Raw genomic sequence first — 24,262 nt, 5'->3', positions numbered from 1 at the left:
CTATGCTAAGGGAAAGCAGCCAGTTAAAAAACGCCATTTATTATATGACTTCATTTATATAAAATGTTTGTGATATAGATATACATATATAAAGACAAAAAGTAGATTAGTGGTTGCCAGTGAGGGTGGGGGAAGGATATACAAAAGAGGAGAGATGCTAATGGACACAAAGTTTCTCGTGGGTGTGAAGAAAATGTTGTGAAATTATATAGTGGGAATGGTGCCACAATGTGGTGAATACAGCAAAAACCACTGCACTGTTCTGTTCAGAAGTATAAACAGACTAAAATCACCAATCCATCTCTGCAGAAACAGAACAAATAGTTAATAAATTTTAACACAGATTCACTATAAAAATTTACAGCAAAGTAGGACTAGAAGATAGAGTTCGTGTTCCTCTAAAATCATGTGTACCCTGAACGTCAGAATGTAACTGTTGGGAAGTGGGGTCTTTGTTGATGTAATTAGTTAAGATGAAGTCATAGTAGATTAGTGAGGATTCTAAATACAAGTAGCAGTGTGCTTAAAAGAAGAGGAGAGGACACACAGACAGCACACACAGAGGACAACATAATATGAAGAAGTCACGAAATACCAAGAATTGCTAATAACCACCAGAAGGTAAGAGAGAGCCATGAGATGATTTTTTTATTCAGGGCCTCTGGAGAAAACCAATCCTACAGACACCTTGATTTTTGACTTCTAGGCTTCAAAACTGACACAGAATAAATTTTGGTTGTTTTAAACCACCCAGTTGGTCATACTTTGTAAAAGCAGCTCTAAAAAACTAATACAGAGGGGACAATGGGGTGGCTCAGTTGGTTAAGTGTCCAGCACTTGGTTTGGGCTCAGGTCATGATCTCCTGGTTTTGTGAGTTCAAGCCCCCTGTCGGGCACTGCTACCCGCTTGGGATTCTGTGTCTTCTCTCTCTCTGCCCCTCTCCCACTCACGCTGTCTCCCACTCACGCTGTCCCAATCCTAAAAAAAACTTAAATAAAAGAAAGATAATACAAAAGGAAACTTTCTTAATAGAAGACATTGTTAAGACATCATATATATCATTTTGAAATTCCAACAAAGATCAAGATAAAATCCTAAAAGTTTTTTCAGAGGTTATATCAATTTGATCACATGCTAAATCAGAAATTATGAATATAGTCTGATCAACAGAATCCATGAAACCAGAACACAAAGTACAATGCTTTCAATTTTCTGAGGGAAAAAAAAAATTGGAATAAGAGCACGGAATTCTACATAAGCTAAAACATATCTTAAGTATTGGAGTAGAAACAAGGTTTTTAAAGTCATAAATTCTCAAATATTTTACCTTTCTTACATTTGTTCTAAGAAAACTGATTGAGAATGTGGTTTCACAAAACAGGTAAAAAGGAAGGCATAGAAAAGGAAGGCATGGGAATGTTAACAGGGTACCAGACTCGGGAGGAAATGCTTAAAATAAATGAAAGTGCTAAGTATGGATAGAGAGACCTATGGATGCTATTTTGTCATTACAAACTGATAGTAAAATTTGACTCTTAAAAGTGGTTGAACATATAGTTTTTATTTTAATCTTATAAAAATTAATATAAATTATAAAAATAAAATATTTGACATTTGAGGATTAAATATCATTTGATATAAATTATAATGTTTTAATTTAACATTTAGTAAATAGTTTCCATATTTAATGCACTGTTTTAGAATTTATAGAATAAGTAAAATGTAAAATACATAATGTATACATGCTCAAGATATATTAGTAGATTCAAAGATATATTGCTAGATGTGATTTGGAAGAATAACAAAGTAGCAGCAGGATTTGGATGCCAACGTGAGGAAGGAGAATATAGATAGAGCCTATAGGCAAAATGGAATAGAAACAAAGAGAGCTCAATATACAGTTCTCAGGATAAAAGCAAATAAAGATGAATATGAAAGTGAGAAGAAATGGGTACATTCTGATAATATTGGTCCAAGTATGATGTTATTGGCCAAAAGGCAAAACATCATTATGGTTTAAATAAGAGAAGTGGCAGAAGATATTGAGGAGAGAGACATTGTGAGAGAAAAGAAAATCATGTTTCAGGAATGCTAACAAACATGGTTGATACAATAATTGGAAAGTAGAAAATGAACTTAATCTGTGTGCTTAATGAAAATTTTGAGCAAGGTAGGATATACAGGTGATAGATAGGAGCCAGATATAAGAGAACTGTATATATAATATGTAAATATGGCAAACAAATTGTGTATAATAAGCAAATTAAGGCTTTGAATAATAATAATGTGTCTATGAGAAGGGTAAGTTACTGCATCACTAATAAGAATTATATTGGACATACCATTGGCCTGCTACCAGTTACTCCTGTAATTGAAAAGACACTATTATAGCAACAGATTAAAATATTTTCTTTCTGACAAAAAAAACCAGTTTATGATTTATAATTGGTCAATAGCTTCTAAGTTAAATGCATAATTCACAGGTTACATAATTTAAGAGTGTATCTTGGGGTGCCTGGTGGCTCAGTCGGTTAAGCTTCCAGCTTTGCCTCAGGTCATGATCTCACCGTTCCTGGGTTTGAGCCCCACATCTGTGCTGACAGCTCAGAGCCTGGAGCCTGTCTTTGGATTGTGTCTCCCTCTCTCTCTCTGACCCTCCCCTGCTCACTCTCTCTCTCTCTCTCTCAAAAATAAACATTTTTGTAAGAGTGTATCTTAAGAATAGGTATAAATTTAGTTAGGTTTAAAGCAATATAGGAATGAATAAAAATCCGTATTACTCACATTATGGTGAATGAGCTCTGATCAGACAGCAGCGTTTGCATCATAATTAGAGGATTACACTTAAATAGTTTTCATTTACAGCCTGAGCTGGGTGCTACGCACTGGTGGATTTATCCCTGTAAATGGACTTACCTGAGTGTCAAGGAGATTTTCATATATATGATAGCATTTTGAAAATTTAATTAAACAACTATAAATACAGTACAGATAGATTTACTCAGTGAGATAGAAACAATACCAGAAGTTTTACACATATATTGCTATTATTATTTTTTTAATTTTTTACAAAGATATGCAAATAACTTTGAAACAAACTTTTATTTATTATGCTATCCATAAATAGAATTAGGTAAAAATTAAAATTGGGGGAAATCAATATTAGTTATAAAAGCAAAAAAATTGCAAATAAATTCTATGAGAAATGCCAAATGACAGAGAACTAAAAGTATTGTTTGATTTCATGCATCTTTATATGGTATTTCTAAGTTTTCTAGGATTACTCACATATGATATACAGTCTCCAGAAGCCTTCTAATAGTACTAATCTATATGCAAATAAATGAAAATGTCTGATCATTGGCATAAGGATTTAAAAAAAGAATAAAGTATTCAGGAAGCATAAATACTCCTGAACGCAATGTGATTATTGAAAATTGATAGGATAAGTTTTAGCCTTTTGCCCAGTTACTTTGCCAAGAACTTGGTTATTAATCAAACCAAGTATGAAAGGTGTGTGGAGTTCAGCCAGATAATTTATTAGCTCTTCAATTGAGCCATCAGTCCGTTCAAAGGCTAATTAGACCAATCTGTGAACGTATCAATCCCATAATTACTCAGACTAATTATATTAATCATCTAAAATATGTTCATGAGAAACAGCTAATGTATAACCTTGTGATTTTGCAATGACCTTAGTTCAACTAGGAAATGGTATCCATGTATGATCCACTAAGTGTGGCTTAAGATAGCAGACAACAGAAAATTTAAAGTGGATGTATAGATAAGTAGATTTGAAATTAGTGAGATAGCATAATTTCAAAAATCTTCAGTCATCCAGGACTAGCCAAAGGAAAGAATATTGAATATAGCTTCATGTGGAAAGACTGACTGAATATATAACTTTTTCCCTCAATACTCTGTGTACGTGAATTGCTATGCACGTGTGTGCATGATTGCATCTGAGCAACTGAGATATGTATGTGGATAACTATAATTATCAGAAATATATTTGAAATTCAAATGAATTCAATAAATTTAAAATGCCTACTATGTTAGATGATAGTAAACTATGGGTAAAAATAAAAGAACATCCTTTTCACTGGAGCACTTGTTTGCTTGAGGACAGGAACGGATAAATATGTAATAATAATAAAATGCAGAAACATTTAAATGTGTTGCTTCTCCTCACATATTAAGGCAATATTCATTATCACTGAAAGAATATTTGTCATCAGGCTGAAGCCTAATACCCACAGACAGGCAGTCAGAAAGGGAAGACTGCAGCCCCTTGGGCACTAGCCGAAACTGCTCTGCCACTTAAGCCATAGGAGCCAGCGGATCAAATGGTACTTGCAGTGTTATTGGCAGATAGAGATGTCATTTGGAACCATTGGAAGGTCCCTATAGGTAAATTACATCTCAGATCCTTAAAAGATCTGGAGTAAAGCCCAGAGATTATATGTGGATAATTAGTGTCCTTTTTGAGCAATGGCTTTTGTCTTTTGGGGACTTTAAGTAGAGACTAAATGCTTTATTATAGGCCACCAAGCTACCATGAAAACTAATCTGACCATCATGAAGTACATTTTTCTGACCTACCAAATCATGAAGTTGGGCATATCTGACAGCACTCCATTATCAAATGGAAGTGTTATATATATATATGATGAGCCTTGAGCAGGTACAGACCAAAAAAGTAAGTTGCATGAGGAGGTAGCTCAAATGCCCATGGCCCCTATTACTGTTCTTTCACCTTCTTGAGCCCAGTGTAGACACTACCACACAATATCAGAAAATTCTACTCAGAAGTTGACAGCAGTAACACTGTAGTCTCTTTTTGGGGACATCTTTGAAGGACAGTTGGGAAGGGAAATCCTGCGATTTCACTCAGTGAAACCGTGTTCAGTTTTGCCTAGAAGGAACGATGTCAAATGGGCGAGTCGGTACCAATTCATGAGATGTGACAGTGGTTTGGCAGAATAGACAGAGATTTAGAAAATACAGAATTTGAAAATTCATGAAAATATTCTTGCAGAAGGTATGTAGATAAACCAATACACCTTTATGGGCACAGGATATAAAGATATTTTTTTTTGAAAATTTAGAGGATATTTATTTTTCAGGAAGGTCCACCACAGCTGATGGGCACCACCCTCGGCCGCTCTAGGGGATTTCTCTTTCGTTTTGCGAGAAATGCCCTCTCTTCTCGGACGTGCCCGTGGGAAGGCTGGGATGTGACGAGAAACCATACACAACACCTCAGAGCCTTAAAAAAATAAAGCAACAACCTCCTCCACACAGATACACACGTACAAAATAAACACATGTATAAAAGAGAGCCCGTCCTGGCTGAGGGCTGCTTTGGGAGAGTGGGGCTGGGTGGCTTTGCCCCCCCTTTCCCCCCAGCCAGGATTCTCCAGAGGCGAAATGGTATAGAAGTGCCCGACATCCAAGAATAAGCCCCTGGCTTCCGAGAGAGGACAGGGGCAGGGACCTCTCCCTGGAGCTCGGGGTGGTGGGGGGAGACAAGGTACAAAGGAATAAATAAATAAATAAATAAATAAATAAATAAATAAATAAATAAAACCCAACATGCTCCCAGAAGCCTAAGGGCTTAGGGAGCTATGTGAATTACAAAATAAATAAATAAATAAATAAATAAAAATAAATAAATAAACCCAAAAAAACAGAAAAGAAAGAAAATAATGAGTTTATCAGAGGGGTATTTTAGTAATCAAATGAACACAACGGTCTGTATAAGGACACTTATGAGTATCTTCCCTAACCATTTCTGCCATTGCCCAGTGACTCTGAACAATGTACCAATGGTGGCAAGGATGAAAATTTGGCATGGACTTAGCAATTTTGACTTCCATTCACCAAGGCTGCCCAGGCAACAGCCACTCTTAAAAGTCCAATATTCTAGCAATAGAGACCACCCTGAGTCCTCATATGGCACAATGTGCTGGGGTGATTCTCCAGTTACCTGGTAGACGGTTGACTATGTTAGAGCCCTTTCTATATGGGATGGATAAGACTTTGTTTTTACTGGAATATAACTTTCTCTGGAAATGTATTTGGCTTCCTTGCCCACAATGCTTCCACCCAAACTACTAAGACTGCCATGTCCAGTATCCTGATATTCCATGCAGTATTGGGCCCATACTCATGGGATTTATTAATCTTACCATGTTATTTACCATCCTGAAGCATCTGGCTTGCTGGAATGGGAAAAATGGCCTTCTGAAGTATTAGTCATGACATTAGCTAGGTTGCAAGACCTTGCATGCCTGAAGTAATATCCTCCAGAACGTAGTAAATTATGTAAATTAGCATCTAGTATATGATGCCATTTCTCCCATCACTAGGATTCATGGGTCAAGAGTCAAGGGCTGGGAATGGGAACGGTATTACTTAGTATTACATATGATGTTCAGTTGGCAAATTTTTATCTGTTGTCTGTAACTTCAGCCTCTATTGGTTAGAGAACTTAACTGGGAAAAAAAAAACACGATTTAATTGAACTGAAAATTGTGACTACCACTTGGTCATTTTAGTCTCTTCATGCCTCCAAAGAAGCAAGCAAAGAAAGTGTTTACTATACTGGTTACTGTAGTTGATAATTATTACCAAGGGAAAATAGGATTTTTTCTGTATGTTTGATAAAACTTAAATTAGTCTGGAATACAGGAAATCTCTTACAATGTCTCTAATTATGACTTTGTCCTATGAGTAAAGTCAAGGGAAACTACAAAAACATAATTGAGACATGATTACTAATCATCCAGATATTTCAGAAATCAAGGTTTGGGTCACTTCATCAGGCAGAGAACCACAGCCAATTGAGATGTTTGCTTAAGACAAAGAATATATGAACTGGGTAATTGAAGAAGATAGCTATAAATCATAGTTGTGCCCAAGAAAGAGCTACAGAATGAGGGCTGTAATATTTATGATTTATTCTTTCTTGTTTTGATATGAATGTGTTTGTGTATCTATCTCTGTCTTTTTTTTTCCTATATCTGGTTTTATCTTAATTTAGCTCTAGATCAATCTATATATCTGTGTCTATCTATCATCTATCTATGTGTTTATATATTTCTCCTATGTTCTTTCTGATATCCCCTTATTACCTAATATGAAAAGTGTTATTAATAGTTAACTTTATAACTCAGTATTAAAATTAGAGTACATTAAAAGAGAAGACATCCAAGGACTTTGTATCTTTATGGGGAAAATGCTCTGATGTTTTATATTGTGCATGGAGTAGTTGTATTATGTTAGTCGGAAGTATGGCTTGCTTATCTTTGTTTGTAGCCTAAATATATGAGGATATATGTATGGAGGGCAATTACCAAAGTGTGAAATGTGGAGCTTTTTGATGAACCGACTTGACTTGGCTGAACTGCATTTTCCAGAATTCCTTATCTAGTATATTTCTACAAAGGTTTGGCTACACAAATTATATTACTGTGAGAATTCAAAGAGGCTCAAAACTATTTTGTTGAGTACATGTACCTCCCAATTATTCAATCACACACTAACTAGGAGCTGCTAAAGGGACTTTGCAGCTGTAATTATCATAGGGAACCAGATAATGAATTGTTTGGATTTGTTTTGATGAGATTGACTATGAAGCTTTGTGACAATGCTTTTAACCTTTAGTTTAGCACTTATAGTCATTCCTTTACATGCCTGGATCTCTTATTCACACTTCAAGGATGAAGAACAGAATGAAGACATAGTACAGCGCTACCACAGAATAATAATTCAAAATTATGTGGGCTGAGTTGATTTAATGTATAGTTGATGGTGTTACAACCCAATCCTAGAAACCGTGTCCATAAACAGTTTTAGAGACAGAAGGCAAGTTGAGATTTTTACATGTGTAAAGCTCAAACAGATTGAAAGTATAACAATTGAAGACAATTATTTAAATAGCAAAATTTTTTATTGTTTTTGAAATCTTGTTAGAAAACAAAATTTCCTCTTAATCTCATTAGGAAATTACAAAGGAAACCACATGATTTTTGCATTTCTTCTATCCTAAAGTACATTTTTGTATATAATGACTTTCTTGCCCTCAAAATACACATGCACACATATACACACAAATATATTAGGAAACATTTTCAATGGTGTGCACTAGAGGTGCCTGATATACTATACTTGCCACTAAATTATAATATGGGTGAAAGAATAAAATTACATTAATTTCAAAATCTACCTTTATACTAAGTTGTTTTCTGCAATTGAAAGGATATTTTGCAAACTCAGAAAATTAATGTCAACTAAAAAATTGTAATAGGTAAACTACACATTCTTTGTCAGGGGAAAGTATAACTGATTATATAATAAAGGTCAGGAACTCTTTGGGATGGGAGGAGTGAAATTTGAAAACATATATAACATGGGGAAAAATTAAAAGATAGTATTGGATTTTATAATAACTTATTATTATTATTATATAACGCTTATTTATTTTTGAAAGAGAGAGACAGAGGGAGGCAGAGAGAGAGGGAGATGAAAAATCCCAAATAGGCTCCATTCTATCAGCACAGAGCCTGATGTGGGGCTTGAACTCACGAACTGTGAGATCATGACCTGACCCAAAATCAAGAGTCACATGCTTAACCAAACTGACCCATCCAGTTACCCCAGATTTTTATCATAAATTACTTAACAAATATAACATGAAGAAAATATGCAGTGTTATTAAACCTAGTCAGATTAAAATTCTTTCATATCTCATAGATTAGAAATTAAAATCTATTTATATTTTATGAAATAAAAGTAGGGTAAGTATATATGTATGTATGTATTTATTCAGAAATGAAATTGGAGAATAATGCCTAAATTAACAATGGTAACATTGACTATATTATTAAACTAATTATAAATGTATATCTTTTATCAGTCATTAATATATTATATACACACAAAAGTACATTTGAAAATAAATGGACATTTAATTATACTAAACTGGCAGTTTGTTTTATCAATGAAAAGGCATAGACATCTGCCTCTGGAATTTTGTTTCCCGTGTCCCTTCAAATAATACATTTTCGGGGGCCTGAGCAGCTTAGTACTAGGTGTTATTGTTCATCCAATTCATCAACCAAAGGACTGAACTACTGTGGATCTGGCCATAAAAGGGCATGAAGTTCATACGCTTAATTATTACAACCATTATGTGCTCTATTTTAATTTTCTAGCAGAGTAACTCTGGGTCACATACGCAAGGAAATGACTTCAGTGCATGCCCTTGAAAAATGTTGCCACCTCAGTTTAAATTTGAAAACATTAGCTTTGACCATTTTGGGAACACTCTCAGTAGTCATATGTACTAATTTGGACCAGTTTCTATTAAAATCATTAAGACATGATTCAATGCAGAGCTAAGTTCCGATTGTCATGGACACCATGTGTAAGAGCTTTTCTTTCACATCAAAATTTTCACTGACATCACCAAATGATAGAGCTAATTGGATGGTACTATATATATATCTGAGCTCTTCAGCTGCAATAGAAAATGCCATAAATGATTTAACTTTTTCATACAATTTGTCTTGTGAGCTGTCAGCCTTATCTTCATTACACTGAGTAATCATATTTGCCTTCAATAATATTCATTTTGGTTGGTTACAGTTATGTGAGGCTAAATTTTCTCTTTTTTTAAATTTTTTTAAATGTTTTATTTATTTTTAAGACATGGAGAGACAGAGCATGAGAGGGGGAGGGGCAGAGAGAGAAGGAGACACAGAACTGGAAGCAGGTCCAGGCTCTGAGCTAGCTGTCAGCACAGAGCCTGACGCGGGGCTCGAACGGCTCGAACCCACGAACGAACGTGAGATCTGACCTGAGCCGAAGTCGGAGGCTTAACCGACTGAGCCACCCAGGTACCCCAAATTTTCTCTTACATTCAGAAGATAATCTCTTATAAAATCTCCTTCCTAAAAAAAAAAAAAAAAAAAAAAAAGAGTTGACGAAGAATTTGAAGAGTTTTATGAAGAGAAGGTATTTTTCACCTCATATGTATATTGTTTGGGAGGCAAATTATACTCAGACCCTGAGTTTGCCTTTGCCAAGATTTATTTATTCATTATTTAAAAAATTGTTTTTTAATGTTTATTTTTTTGAGAGAAAGAGAAGCAAAATCCTAAGCAGGCTCCAGTCTCTCAGCTGTGAGCACAGAACCCAACACAGGGCTGGGACTCACTAATCTTGAGAACACAACCTGAGCCCATGTGGGCGCCTAACCCACTGAGCCACCCAGGTGCCCCTTCCACAATTTATTTAAACACAGACCCACTGTGGGAATTTCTTAAGCCAAAATTTTACAAGATAATGTTTCATGTTCACTAGTAAAGAAATTGTTGTCAATAAAGGACCTCTGCGTTTCGCAGCCAGGATATAACATGAAGAGAGGGTTTGGGATAAGGAAGAACAATAGCTTCCTTGCTTTGCCAGGCAAAGGAGGCAAGCAGGCTATATGGCTTTCAAAAAATTGCATGCTCACCTGGAGAAAGCGGCTGGGGTGTTTTAGGGGGAAATAACAGGATCAAGCGAGTTTCAGGAGGAATTGTGTTTGTGCTGCCAGCATTGTTTTCAGGGTGGTACCGGATTCGGATTCCTGAAACAAAAGACTAAGAAGGGAGAAGGAGAGATTTGCAGAAGTGAGGAAGAAGGTTCCTTTAAAATCGAGCTTTGCTGAAGCACTAGTGCAATGATTTAGATCTTTATTCAATGTTATGCTTTTAAGTAGTTTCAAAATAACATACTCCAAACCACTGTTAGATTAATCATAGTACTGTTTCAAGCAAGGCGGGATGAAAGGAATAAAGTCCAAATTTAGGGGAGGAGTACCCTTCTAGGAATTGGTACTAAATTTTTCTTTTCAGGTCTTTTAAATTTCTTTGAACAGTATCCCTCACATCACCCCCTCCCTCTTTCTCTCTCTCAACATGAAAATAGAATAGTTTTATATTTAGGTTACCTTCCAAAATAAAACCTCCACCATGAGGCACCTGGCTGGCTCAGTGGGTAGAGCACTGGACTCTTGATCTCAGGGTTGTGAGTTCTAACCCAACATTGGGTATAGAGATTAATTACTTAAAAATAAAATCCTTTTTAATTTTTTAAAATGTTTTAGCATTTATGTTTGGAGAGATAGAGACACAGAAGTGAGCAGGGGAGGGTCAGAGAAAGAGGGAGACATGGAATCAGAAGCAGGCTCCAGGCCCTGAGCTTTCAGCACAGAGCCTGATGTGGGGCTAGAACCCACAAACCGTGAGATCATGACTTGAGCTGAAGTGGGCTGCTTAACTGACTGAACCACCCAGGTGCCCCAAAAATAAAATCTTTAAAATAAAACCTCTACAATTTAGCCAGAGAATGTTCAACATTTTTAAAACAAACTTTCTTTCACATCTCCTGATGGTTCCATACTGAAACTATTCTTTTGCTCCATATCAACTTCTATCAGTATATTCAACACACTTGTAAGATATCTAAGTTTTCTTGTTAATTAATAGTTTGTGTTAGGGGTGTCTTTGTGGCTCAGTTGGTTAAGTGTCCAACTCCAGCTCAGGTCACGATCTCACGGGTTGTGGGTTCGGGTCACGTCAGGCTCTGTGCTGACAGCTCAGAGCCTGGAGCCTGCTTCAGATTCTGTGCCTCCTTCTCTCTCTGCCCCTCCTCCATTCATGCTCTGTCTCTCTCTGTCTCTCAATAATAAATAAATGTAAAGAAATAAAAATTAAAAAAATAGTTTGTGTTAGGGCCACTCAAAGTATATTTGTAGGTATTAAAGGACATGGAAGCCTTGACTCAAGGCTTACAAATTTCCAGAATTCTCTAGTGACAAGACTGATAAAAGGATATAATATTTCAGAGAAGCAACCATGCAACAGCCTCATTTAGACATCACAATAGTCCTAAAAAGCAAATGACTTTCCCTGTTTTACAGATGAAAAACTGCAAATTAAAACAAACTAGGTAGCCTATCTTTGCGAAGCAATCAACAAATAACATTGCTGAGATTTTAATCTAGCTGTATTTTGAAGTTTGCTGTTTTCTCCGGTTGATCGTTTGAAGTTTAGGTGATTCAGAGTCGAGGTCTAGCTGCCAGTGCAAAAGCAAAAGTCTCATGTGGCTAGAGCTCATTTCTGGGGAAGGAGAGCACTGGTGTTGATAGGCAAGATGGTGTTTGAGGTACCGCCAGGCTTTCTCCACTGCTGGTAACGGTGTGGTGCCATCTTTGTCAAGTGGCAGCTAATTGCTCCAAGATAATGAAGGAAATTCATGAAGGGAGAGATCCTTTCTGTTCAGTAGACAGTTGACAGTGATTCAGAAGGTTGGAGAAAATATACACTCAGGAACCCCAATAAATTGGTATTTAATGCTCTGAGGCAAAAAAAATGTTGCATTAATTGCTTATACAATAAGATGAAATCTTCTTTTCATATTTATTTAGACTCAATAGTGTAAATTTAAGAAATGCTAAGGGTATTAGTTTTAAAATTATCACCTTAGAAGAAAAAAAATTGTACTAACAGGTATATAGATCAAGAATAAGATTACCAGAACGTGAAGAAAATAAAAATGAAATAAAATATTATTTCAATAATTTTTGTGAACTTTCTCTAAATCCATTTGCCTATTAATGTCTTCTATTTTCTCTGCCCTTAGAGAAAATGAGTTGAGTGAGTGGGCAGGAGTTTAGTGAATGATAATTAGAGTTAGAAGTCAGAACAAAAATGCAAGGGGGTAAATGTGATTTATGAATATGTACATCATTGCACCCTTTAGATTGTTTTACTTATTGCTCAATATGGTTCATTATAAATAGATAAGAAGAGTAAGATTCAAAAAGGCTATATAAACTTTTTAAATGTTATTGTCTTAGTTTGTTAAGGCTGCCATAACAGAAATGCCACAGACTGAATGGTTTAAGCAACAAATTTCTCACAATCTGGAGGCTGAAATTTCAAGATCAAGATGTCGGCAGGGTTGGTTTTTCCCAAGCTCTCTCTCCTTGGCTTGAAGATGCTGCTTTCTCATTATGTCTTCCTATGGCCTTTTCTCTGTATGCAAATGTCCCTAGTGTCTCTTCCTCCTCTTAGCAGTCATATTGTATTAGAGCCTACTCATGTGACCTCATTTAACTTTAATTACTTATTTATTTGCAAAAGGTTGTTTGGTGAAATATAGTCAGATTCTAAGGTATTGGGGGTTAGGATTTCAATAAAAGAAATTTTAAGAAAACACAGTTAAGTCTGTAATCACTTATGTAGCTAATTTATTTTAACAATAAAACTGGGGGTGCCTGGGTAGCTCAGTTGGTTAAGTGTCTGACTCTTGATTTCCTCCCAAGTCATGATCTTTGGGTTCCTGAGATGGAGCCCCGAATTGGGCTCTGTGCTGACAGCACAAATTCTGCTTGAGATTCTGTCTCTCCCTTTCTCTCTGTCCCTTCCCCCCCCAAAAAAATAAATAAACATTAAAAAATAATACTAAAACTGGGATTTACTTCCTCTCAGACACCAAAACATATGCTCCTTGCACTATATCACATAATATCTGAAATCAGAACTAGGCCTGAGTCTAAAGATCAAGGTAAGACTAGTACACAGTGAGTGAGGAGGAGAAATCATTCAAGGAGGGAGAGGCAATGTCAGTAAGATATACAATTTTTATTTTTATTTATTTTTTAATGTTTACTTTTGAGAGAGATACAGAGACAGGGCATGAGGATGGGAGGGGCAGAGAGAGGAAACACAGAATGTGAAGCAGGCTCCAGGCTCTGAACTGTCAGCATAGAGCCTGAAGCAGTGCTCGAACTCAAGAACCCTGAGATCATAAACTGAGCTGAATTCTGAGGCTTAACCAATTAACCCACCCAGATGCCCAAGATATAGAATTTTTAATTTAAGATATTGTTCACTTCTACCATGGGTTAAATTGCTTATAATTCAATTTTTTTATTAAAATATAAATGCTTCTTGCAGGATCACCTAGGTGTCTCAGTTGATTAAGCCTCCAACTCTTGATTTTGGCTCAGGTTATGATCTCATGAATTTGTGAGTTCAAGCTCCATATCAGGCTCTGTGCTGAAGGTGTGGAGACTGATGGGGATTCTCTCTCTCCTTCTGTTTCTCTGCCCCTCCTTCACTCTCTCTCAAAATAAATGAATAAAAATAAATAAAAAACAAATAAAATATAAATGTTTCTTGCAAAAATTCCTTGTCACTCTTCTGAGAAGGAAAAAAAAAGGTATACACAGCCCCAGTGTAAAAATTGTAAAGTTTACCATTATAGTTAAGCTATAGTGATGCTGAAATTCTCTTCAATCATAAAGATAATTGTAAATATTTAGAACAAATTAAAAATTTGTAATAAGATAAATCCTTATCAAAAGGTAAGATGTGCTCTTGGTCCAATATTCTCATCATTTTTTTTTTTTATGCCTCATGACATTGCTTCTTATATTTGTCTGGACATTGCATTCATCTTTATGCTTTAACCTGTAAGATAATATCTGCAACTGTTTACATTAAAGAGTACGTGATCAAAACTGGTCTCAAACATATATATTAAAAAATATAAAATATTATGTACTATATAATATAAAACGTTATGTATACTAATAAAATAATAAATATATTTTGTAAATTACAAATAATAATAAATAATAAGTAATAGATAATATATAATATTTCAATGAATATAGACCAATAGGGAAAATTCTGAGTATTTTTAATGTTTTTTATTTATTTTTGAGACAGAGGGAATCAGAGCATGAATGGGGGAGGGGCAGAGAGAGAGAGAGAGAGAGAGAGAGAGAGAGAGGCACAGAATCTGAAGCAGGTTCCAGGTTCTGAGCTGTCAGCACAGAGCCCGATGTGGGGCTCGAACACATGAACGTGAGATCATGACCTGAGTTGAAATCAGGTGCTTAACCAACTGAGCCACCCAGGTGCCCCTAAAAAGCCTTTTAACATTTGCACTCAATGGCCTATTCCTCTTTAGAACATGTAAAGAAATAAAGATTTAAATGTAGACATGGAGATAGTGAGACATAGGGGCACCTGGGTGGCTCAGTTGGGTTAAGCATCTAGCTCTTGATTTCAGCTCAGGTCATGATCTAACAGTCATGAGAATGAGCCCTGCTTTGGGCTCCACACTAGTGCATGGATCCTCCTTAAGACATTCTCTCTCTCTCTCTCTCTCTCTCTCTCTCTGTCTCTCTCTCTTTCTCTCTGTCTCCCACCTCTCTCTGTCACACCCTCTTTGTGACATGCACGTACTGTCTCTCAAAAAAAAAAAAAAGAAATAGTGAGACATGCTTATATTCTTTCTTAAGATATATAGATGTATGTATCCATGTGTATCTATATATCTTAAAGGAGCTTCTTTTATTTAAGATGAGGTTAACTTTAAAATAGAGTTTTCTACTTTTGATGACATAATCTTCCATGCATAAAAAGAGTGTGGATTTAATTAGAAAATTTTTCACAACATCATTACTCAGAAAACAAAGTGACATGAGGGACCTATTCAGTAACATAACACTACATAACAGACAACTGCAACAAAGCAAACACCCTTAAATAATCAGTATATTTTTAACTGAATAACAATAACAAGATAAAACTGTCAAAAGGCCTTCTCTAAAGATATAAAAATCTACTAATAACATTCCTACATTTTTCTGAGACGTTTAATACTCCCAATGGAAAAGTAAGAAGTATTTTCTTTTGGCTAGAACCTTAGAAAAATGGATTCCACAAAACAGATTCAGGTAATTTTTCTTTTTAATTTCTCCAGTTGTGCAGCCTTTCCATCAGTATTCTGGTTAGTTTTTCAATTTCTTCTTATATTGGTCTTCCTTTTTGAGATGAAAGAATTTGTGAAGCCTGAAACAGATGCAGTCCATTAGCCCTGAATTTGTTTTGTTTAGAAATATTACCTACACTTATATCTGAGAGAGAAGAGATCCCAAACACTGTATATATAGCAATATACAGTTGTTTTATTTATATTTTATTTTTTAATGTTTATTTATTTTTGAGCGAGAAACAGACCACAAGTGCAGGAGGGGCAGAGACAGAGAAGGAGATGTAGAATCTGAAGCAGGCTCCAGGCTCTGAGCTGTCAGCACAGAGCCCTAGAAGGGGCTTGAACTCACAGACTGCAAGATCATGACCTGAGCTGAAGTGGGTCACTTAACTAACTGAGCCACCCAGGCGCCTTATACAGTTCTTGTTTTAAAGAACACAACTGAAGTAGCAGTCTTACCTAGACAGACAAATAGCCATGATGTATTTTCAATGTTTCTGATGTTTACACCTAATTTTATAATTCCATTTTTAAACAAACCTTAATACTTGCATACACCTTTAGTTAAAAGGTATATGTGCTTTTGTAACTGAACTAATATGAGTTCACACCCCAGTGAGCCACAGACAGAAACTATACCAGGTGGAGTTGTCACACAAACTAGACTTTATCTACAGCAAAAAAAAGAACATGGGGAATAACTTCCAAAGCTGTGACTCTCCAAGCAAGCGGCAGTGGGTTCCTTTAATTTAAGGTTAGGATGAATATTTAGATAGGGGAGCCTTGTCTTCACATATAGAGGCTGGTGTAAGGTTGCGCAAGGGCTTTAAGAAGCATGTCTATATATGCATTGTACGTTATGTAAATGAAGCTTGTGTCCCCTTGAGGGAGATCTTAGTATTATAATGAGGTAAAGGTAATTATCGGTCATTCCAGAGGTCGCTCCATGGCCCATCTGTCCAGGTGTGAGTCCAGGGTTTAGCTCAACCTGGTCTGAGTGGTCTGGGCACCAGGGCTCCTTCTCTAGACAGTTGTTTTCATTTGAAGGGTAGTTTTGGTTTTCATCACTGAGATGGTAGGGCCATGGGGTCTTTTGCTTAAGTCAAGGGATAAGCTGGAAAGAAGAACATCAGGGAAAATGTGGGACAAAGGTTGGTGAGTATAAGCAGGAAGTTGGTAAAGATCAGATCTTGGAGTCCAGCGAGTGACACTTGTTTTAAATTCAGAAAACAAATATTTAGAACAACAAAAATAAAATTTTATTTCATCCAGTTAGATATCACTTTCCTCCCAAAGCTATGCCCTAGATGATGTGTGTTCCTCTGGGCCTTTTTTTTTCTCATGAGTAACTAAAATCTTATGTTCATAAATGTCATCATGCTATACACATCATTGCTACTCTGCCTCCTTTTAAATGGTAATAACACTAATTACATATTTAGTGTTTTCGCTTCAAAAAAAAAGTGAAACTTCACGGTATTGAAATTAAGATGTTCTGATATTGCAAAATGCAAGAAAAGCAAGGCCTAAGGAAAGGATTCTAGAGATTCAGAGCTCTAGGGGTTGGCCGTAGGGGCTGGGGCTGGGTGATGGCCCCAACCAGTGAGGGACAATCTCCATCCCTAAAATTGCAATTCTTGCTATGGAGATCAGACATCAGGGAAAGAAGATGAGACCCATACCTTTTTCTTGACTTTATTCAGTAAAGTCTGTCTTTATACAGGGCACATTGATTTGAAAGCCTTTTACAAGGTTGCAACCACTGAATTCTTATCTTTGCTAATTTTGCTTACATTTCTGTTAATGGCAAAAAATGTCAGGGAAACAGTCTCTACCAATAAGCACAGGATGATAAATTTACTCTTCTTTCTTCTCAGCCCTCTTTCCATCCATTTCAGAACATCATTCCATAATTTCTACAAGTAAAAATTCACTTGAGTTGATAGGTAGTCCTGAGTATGAACTTAGGTATTCATTCATACAATTAAATAAATAAATTTAATTAAAACCATTTAAACTCAACCTATTTCTGATTAAGTAATGCACTCTATTTTAAACATTGTGGGGTGCCTGGGTGGTTCAGTCCATTGAGTGTTTGACTTCAACTCAGGTCATGATCTCGAAGTCTGTGAGTTCAAGTCCCACATCGGGCTCTGTGCTCAGCTCAGAGCCTGGAGCCTGCCTCAGATTCTGTGTCTCCCTCTCTCACTGCCCCTCCCCTGCTTGCACTCTGTCTCTCTCTCTCTCAAAAATAAACATTTAAAAAATTTATTAAACATTGTATTTGTTTTATTAAATTATATCACAAATTCGGTTACAATAACTTAAAGAGAGTAAAAAGGATTAAAGATGCTGAGACACAAGCTACCTCCATAGCCTGAGAAAGCAAAAAGTTAAGTAATTTTTCCCATCAGATGAAGGACCTCCAAATAGGGCGTCCCAAATGGGTGGGGGGCCGGCAGTGCAATGGTGAGAGAATTCCCTCAAGGCAGAACAAAAGATAGAAGTTTATTGAATACACTGCAAATGGACAACAAGCCGAACAGCAAAGGACAGACTGTCGATGACAAAGCAGTAGTGACACTGTTGTAGGATTCCTTTTTACCTCAGTACCCACAATTCTTTGTCTTGCTGCTTGGAAGAATGAAGAGGTGGACACAAAATGAGCAGCAGGCAAGAGCTTATTGGAGTATGAGATCAGAAAGGAAGAATAGCAGAAAAGCTCGGTTTATAGAGAGGAGACATTCTCGAAAGTGAATGCACGAGGACTATAGGCAAGAGTCCTTGTTTTATAAGATTCTGGTCAGTCCTCGCCCTCCCCTTCCCCCTGTTCCTTCTCAGGTTCTACCCTTATTGACTGGGATAGCTCTAGGCACTCCTTTGTCCATTCCTGATGGACTTGTTTTCATTGTATAAGGGTGGACTATAGTCATATTTAGGTCTTTTATCAAATTCCGAAGGGAAACCTGAGGGGGATTAGGTAGGGTTTGTTACATTCTTAAGAGGAACCTTACATCTAATGTGGCTAGACACTCCCAGCATTGTTCCCAAATAGGTGTTTTCCCCACCCAGGGACCTCAGGTCTTAATATTTCCCTCTCTGCCAATGGATTCCTATCTTCTCCTATCATAAGGAGCCACAGTTACAGGGCAAAGTGAGGGAGTATGGGGAAAAATGGAATTTTCCCTTTTTTGGTAACCTTAGGAACCGTGCCTAGTTGTAATAGATCAGTTAGAGCCCGCAGCTATTTCAAGGTGGGTTGCTTAATGAACTGATTTGCATTCAGCTCCCTGGTCACTGGAAGCCCTTTTGCCTTGCTCAGGTTTCCATTGCTCAACCCTGTTGCCTAAAAAGCAGCCTCTACAGCTTCTAGGAATGCAGTGATGAATTTCAAACACACTTTCCCATTCTTCATATGCAATGGGAAATTATCCAGTACTGATTCAATGTGAATATTCCACTAGGGGACATATCTAAATGAGTTCTGAAAAATATAAGCATCCTGATAATGTTTAGGAGAATAAAATCCCAAATTATCACTGCACACAAACACAATTCTTCATGTTGAAAAAGGGAAACTGAAGGGACCCCATGAAGAAAGCTGTTTTTTTTTTCTTCTCCTTTTGCTGCTTCTGATCTTGCTCGGATCTGTACCCTCTGCCTTACATACATACCTTACAGAACAGATAGCATATGCCCTTCTTGTGAAGGTCAAGGAGTTATTGATTTCTTTGGTGTCTTCCAGAACAGAAGACAGCATTTAACAAGTGACCCAGTAGAGTTCTCATGAAGATTTTCTAAGACCAGCTCATGAGGACCCCTGGTTCCAGGGTGTAAGTGACTTAAGGAGAACATCTAAACACTTGCGTTTGTTCCTGGGTTACTGAAAAGACACAAGCACCAGAGCACAACCCTCAATAAAACCCCAGGCCCCAAGCAAACATAAGACCCACTCTCCTGGGGTGCCTGGGTGGCTCAGTCGGTTAAGCCTCCGGCTTCGGCTCAGGTCAGATCTCACGTTCGTGGGTTCCAGCCCCGCGTCAGGCTCTGTGCTGACAGCTAGCTCAGAGCCTGGAACCTGCTTCTGGTTCTGTGTCTCCTCCTCTCTCTGCCCCTCCCCCTCTCATGCTCTGTCTCTCTCTGTATTAAAAATAAATAAAACATTAAAAAAAATTTTTTAAAAAGACCCACTCTCCTTTCCTTTCCCAATCTCCTGGACATTTTGTCCGTATCTACACCCTCACTCTGCCTTTAATAAATTCTGCTCTCACTTCCTCTCAGCTTGCATTTGATTTATATCCTGGAGAAGCCAAAAACCCTCTTGGCTGCTCCTGTAGGAATCCACTCTGGGTCATTGGACTCAGCCAGCCTACATTAATCAATGTCCTTAAAACATTCTATTCAAATGTGTATGTTTGTGTCTCTACAATAAAAATTTTGTTTTGATCTTTACCTCACACTACAGTATCTTGCTGTTGGTGGTAAATTGTAAGTCCTCCCTTTGAATGTACAAGTTTGGAGTCACACCAAGAGCGAGCCATGCCTTACTGAGCTCTTTGAAGACATAGAAAGCTTTAGAAATGAAAAAAAATATATCTCTAGAGAAATGTTCTGCCAAAGCAATAATGAAAAGGCCATGCCATTTCTCATGCAGCATTTGTCTTATTTAATAAGAGATGTGCACCAAAATTAGTTTCAATTACTGATAATTAGAAACATTATATTTAAAGAGGAAATCAGAATTACCTTAATACTAGATTAATCACACTGGTGTAAATTTTTTATCAAGATGACATCCCTTTGATACTTGCATTCAGATTTATTCTCAGAGCTTTTTAACTTTTCCTAAAGGTCAAGGGCATAGACTTTTGCAGTTTCTATTTTATTGTAACTCGAGGCCAGTTTTTAACTATTATTGCTTTTAGAGTCATGGCTATGTCTGCAGGCTGGAATAAGAACAGATCATAAGCATACCGGAACATAAATCTAAATGACTACATGGAGAATATAAGAAGCATAGAGCTTACCATAAAAATAGTAGAGTATTTATTAAAATATGTCAACACATTCCTTTCAAGAATAAAACACTTACATTTAAAGTGCGACAGAAAAAAATAGAATGGAAAAGCCATCACCTGCTTCCCATTAAACTTCCTTTTGCAAGAGTTAATTTAAATATCATAACACGCAGCTGAGAGACAGCTAACATGGCAATGACATTCTCATTTCTCCTGGGGACTTATTTTGAAGACTATTACCACCAACCTAAACCAACTTCAATCAATCAGAGAAAACAGCAAATTTCAAAATACAGCTAGATTAAAATCTCAGCAATGTTATTGGTTGGTTGCTTCGCAAAGGTAGGCTACTTAATTTGTTTTAGTTTGCAGTTTTTCATCTGTGAAACAGGGAAAATCATTTGCCTTTTAGGGCTATTGTGATGTCTAAATGAGGCTGTTGCATGGTTGTTTCTCTGTAAATGTTATATCCTTTTATCAGTCTTGTCACTAGAGAATTCCAGAAATTTCTAAATGTGGGGTCCAGGCTTCCATGTCCTTTAATACTTACACATATAATTTGAGTGGCCCTAACACAAACTATTGAATAACAAGAAAATGTAAACATTTTACAAGCGTGTTGAATATACTGATTGAAGTTGAGATGGAACAAAAGAATAGTTTCAGTGTGGAACCATCTGGAAAAGTGAAAGAAAGTTTGTGTTAAAAATACTGAACATCCTCTGTCTAAATGGTAGAGGTTTTATTTTAAATATTTTATTTTTAAGTAATCCTTACACCCAACATTGGGTAAGAACCTACAACCCTGAGATCAAGAGTCCAATGCTCTACCCACTGAGCCAGCCAGGTTCCCCCCATGGTGGAGGTCTTAATTTATATGGTATCCTAAATATAAAATCACCCTATCTTCATGTTGAAAGAGAGAAAAGGTGGGGATTCTTTTTGAAGAAACTGATTTCCTAAGATTAGTGTTTTATCAACTGATGTAATTAATTGATTATTTCTAGTTACTACATATGTATATTTTCTTATCAAAAATATAAAAAATAAAGGCTTAAATATTTATTATATAGTTAAACTTATGTGACATATAAATATATTATTATATACTATTATTTTTAGTAAAATTAGAGATTCTTTACAGTATTTTGAGTTTGGATATTTCTTTACCTTTCCTCATCAATTAGCTTTCAGTTTTTTTTTTACGGATTTGATAGACATACATACACACCTCTATATTTAAATTTCTTTAAGTCTCCATTTTATCATCTAGGTAATCACTAATTTATAAAATAAAAAATGAAGTTCTTAGTCATTTAAAAATACTAAAACTTTTCAGTATAAAATTTAACCTTGAAATGTATTTTTTCTCTAGTGCACAAATGGCTCACAATACTCAAATATTATGCTGTTCTTATCCATTAGTTTCAAAAACATCTCAACCAAGGACAGACTTCAAGGGAGTTCTAACCTTTCAGTAATGCATAGCTCAGGTTATTAGTTCAATGGCATCATAAATACACCAGATTACAATAAAAGGCATGTAAAAAAAACCTTATGACATTCATGTGGCTGTCTCATGAATTTATAATGTGTCAGAATATATGCTAAGTGAATTATTAAAATAAACTACTTTTCGTGTGTTGAGAACACTTACTTGAACAGAAGAAAAAGAAGTGTCCTTGTTAGAGAATTGTATGAGAATGCATAAACTTAGTATTATATGTATCCCAGAAAATGATGTGTGTTGAGATTTAACCAACACTCAAAAAAAGAATGAAATCATACACACAAAAAAATAACATTCATTATAAAATAGTACAAACTATTTTATAAATATATAAAAAGATTGCAGAATTAAATGTAAAATATAATAATTTTATGTTATCTAAGATATATTCAGTTCTTTACTGAGGCTTTTATATCTTCCAGATAATTTACAAGTTTCCAAGAAAGAGAGAGAGAAAAAAAGTGGTTCTTCTATTCAAGATTTAAGAGTGTCATGATAGTACAAACATATGGAAAAAAAAAAAAAGCAATGTGCTGAGAAGTGAAAAGGCTAATCTACGCACAGGAAATTACATATATACCGTGATTGCAGAGAGAAAAGTGTACCTAAATATGTGAGGAAGAGTCCGTTGGATTTTCACAGGTTGAGTTCTTCACACTGGATGGCCAACTTGACAAAGCAGAAGGAGAAGTATTTGCAAAGGTGTGGAGTAACTGAAGTAGTGTGACTGGATTAGAAAGTCAAAAAGCGTGTGTGTGTGTGTGTGTTTACATGGGCACATGGGTATAAGATGCAGAAGGAAGAAAAACAAAAGCTCTGACTAAATTGGTAGGCAATAAGGATAAGAAAGAGTTCTTAAGTATGAATGAATTTGGAAACCATCTTCTGGAAAACTAGGGGACTATTGAACATTTCAGACCACAGATCAACATGTTCAGAATTGTATTACAAATGGGTACCTTCAGAAGCAGTGACAGGGTTGGATTGAAAGATAACAAGGTTTGAATAAGGAGAGAAATGATGTGGAGACTATGGAGGTAGACAGAAAGAAATGCACTTAAGTGATATCAACAGTACTTTAGATAAAGAGAAGAGTGCTGACCTGAAATAAGGCACAGATAATAAGGATTGGTGATTGGGTCTGGGGAATAAAAGAGGAAAGATATCTTCAGTAAATCAGTTTCCTGACTGATGAATGAAAAGATAGCAAGTCCATTCACTAAGTTTGAGAATACAGGAAAGATAATTTATTTCCAAAACAGCTGCATTTGTGATACAGGTAAGGCACATCACTAAAAATGTCCAGGAACGACTATTATGTATTATATGTATTGTATATAATCATTAATATGCATGTCCAGGGGTTGAATAGTATTCTGAAACAAAGATGAATTGCTGATATAAACTATAGATTTACAAGATAGATGAGAATTAAATGCTTTACATGGATAAGGGCCAACTGGGTGGCTCAGTCAGCTAAGTATTTGACTTTGGTTCAGGTCATGTTCTCGTGGTTCCTGAGTTTAAGCCCCCTGTCGGGCTCTGTGCGGACAGCTAGCAGCCTGGAGCCTGCTTCAGATTCTGTCTCTCTCTCTCTCTCTGCCCCTCCTCCACTCATGTTCTGTCTCTCTCTGTCTCTCAAAATGAATAAACATTAAAAAAATACAGAGAAAAATCATCTTTTGATTTCCTGGATAATATCTCTTTCTACAAATAAAGATATTTTTGCTATTTTCCTGCTTGTTTCTCTCTCCCCTCCCTTTTAATCTGTGGCAACATTTTCTACAGTCTCAATTCTACCACACAAATTATTTTTATTAACGTAATCATGTAATTAGAGACTTTGTGCATTATTAATAATTCAAAAACGATACAAGGAATTAATAGCTT

At 36.2% G+C, this 24,262-nt stretch overlaps 1 long non-coding RNA gene across 1 annotated transcript; it reads left to right on the top strand.

The window, feature by feature from the left end:
- Nucleotides 1–523: 523 nt before the first annotated feature.
- On the top strand, nt 524–23,907 carry LOC115286799. Its single transcript, XR_003906273.1, has 3 exons — nt 524–621; nt 22,795–23,074; nt 23,872–23,907. It is a non-coding gene; the product is annotated as an uncharacterized LOC115286799 (long non-coding RNA).
- The last annotated feature ends 355 nt before the right edge of the window (nt 23,908–24,262 follow it).

This window comes from Suricata suricatta, chromosome 3, assembly GCF_006229205.1.
Source record: "Suricata suricatta isolate VVHF042 chromosome 3, meerkat_22Aug2017_6uvM2_HiC, whole genome shotgun sequence".
Classification (NCBI taxonomy): Eukaryota; Metazoa; Chordata; class Mammalia; order Carnivora; family Herpestidae; genus Suricata; species Suricata suricatta.
Note: the sequence above shows the minus strand (reverse complement) of the source record. Positions and strands in the feature narration are given on the sequence as shown.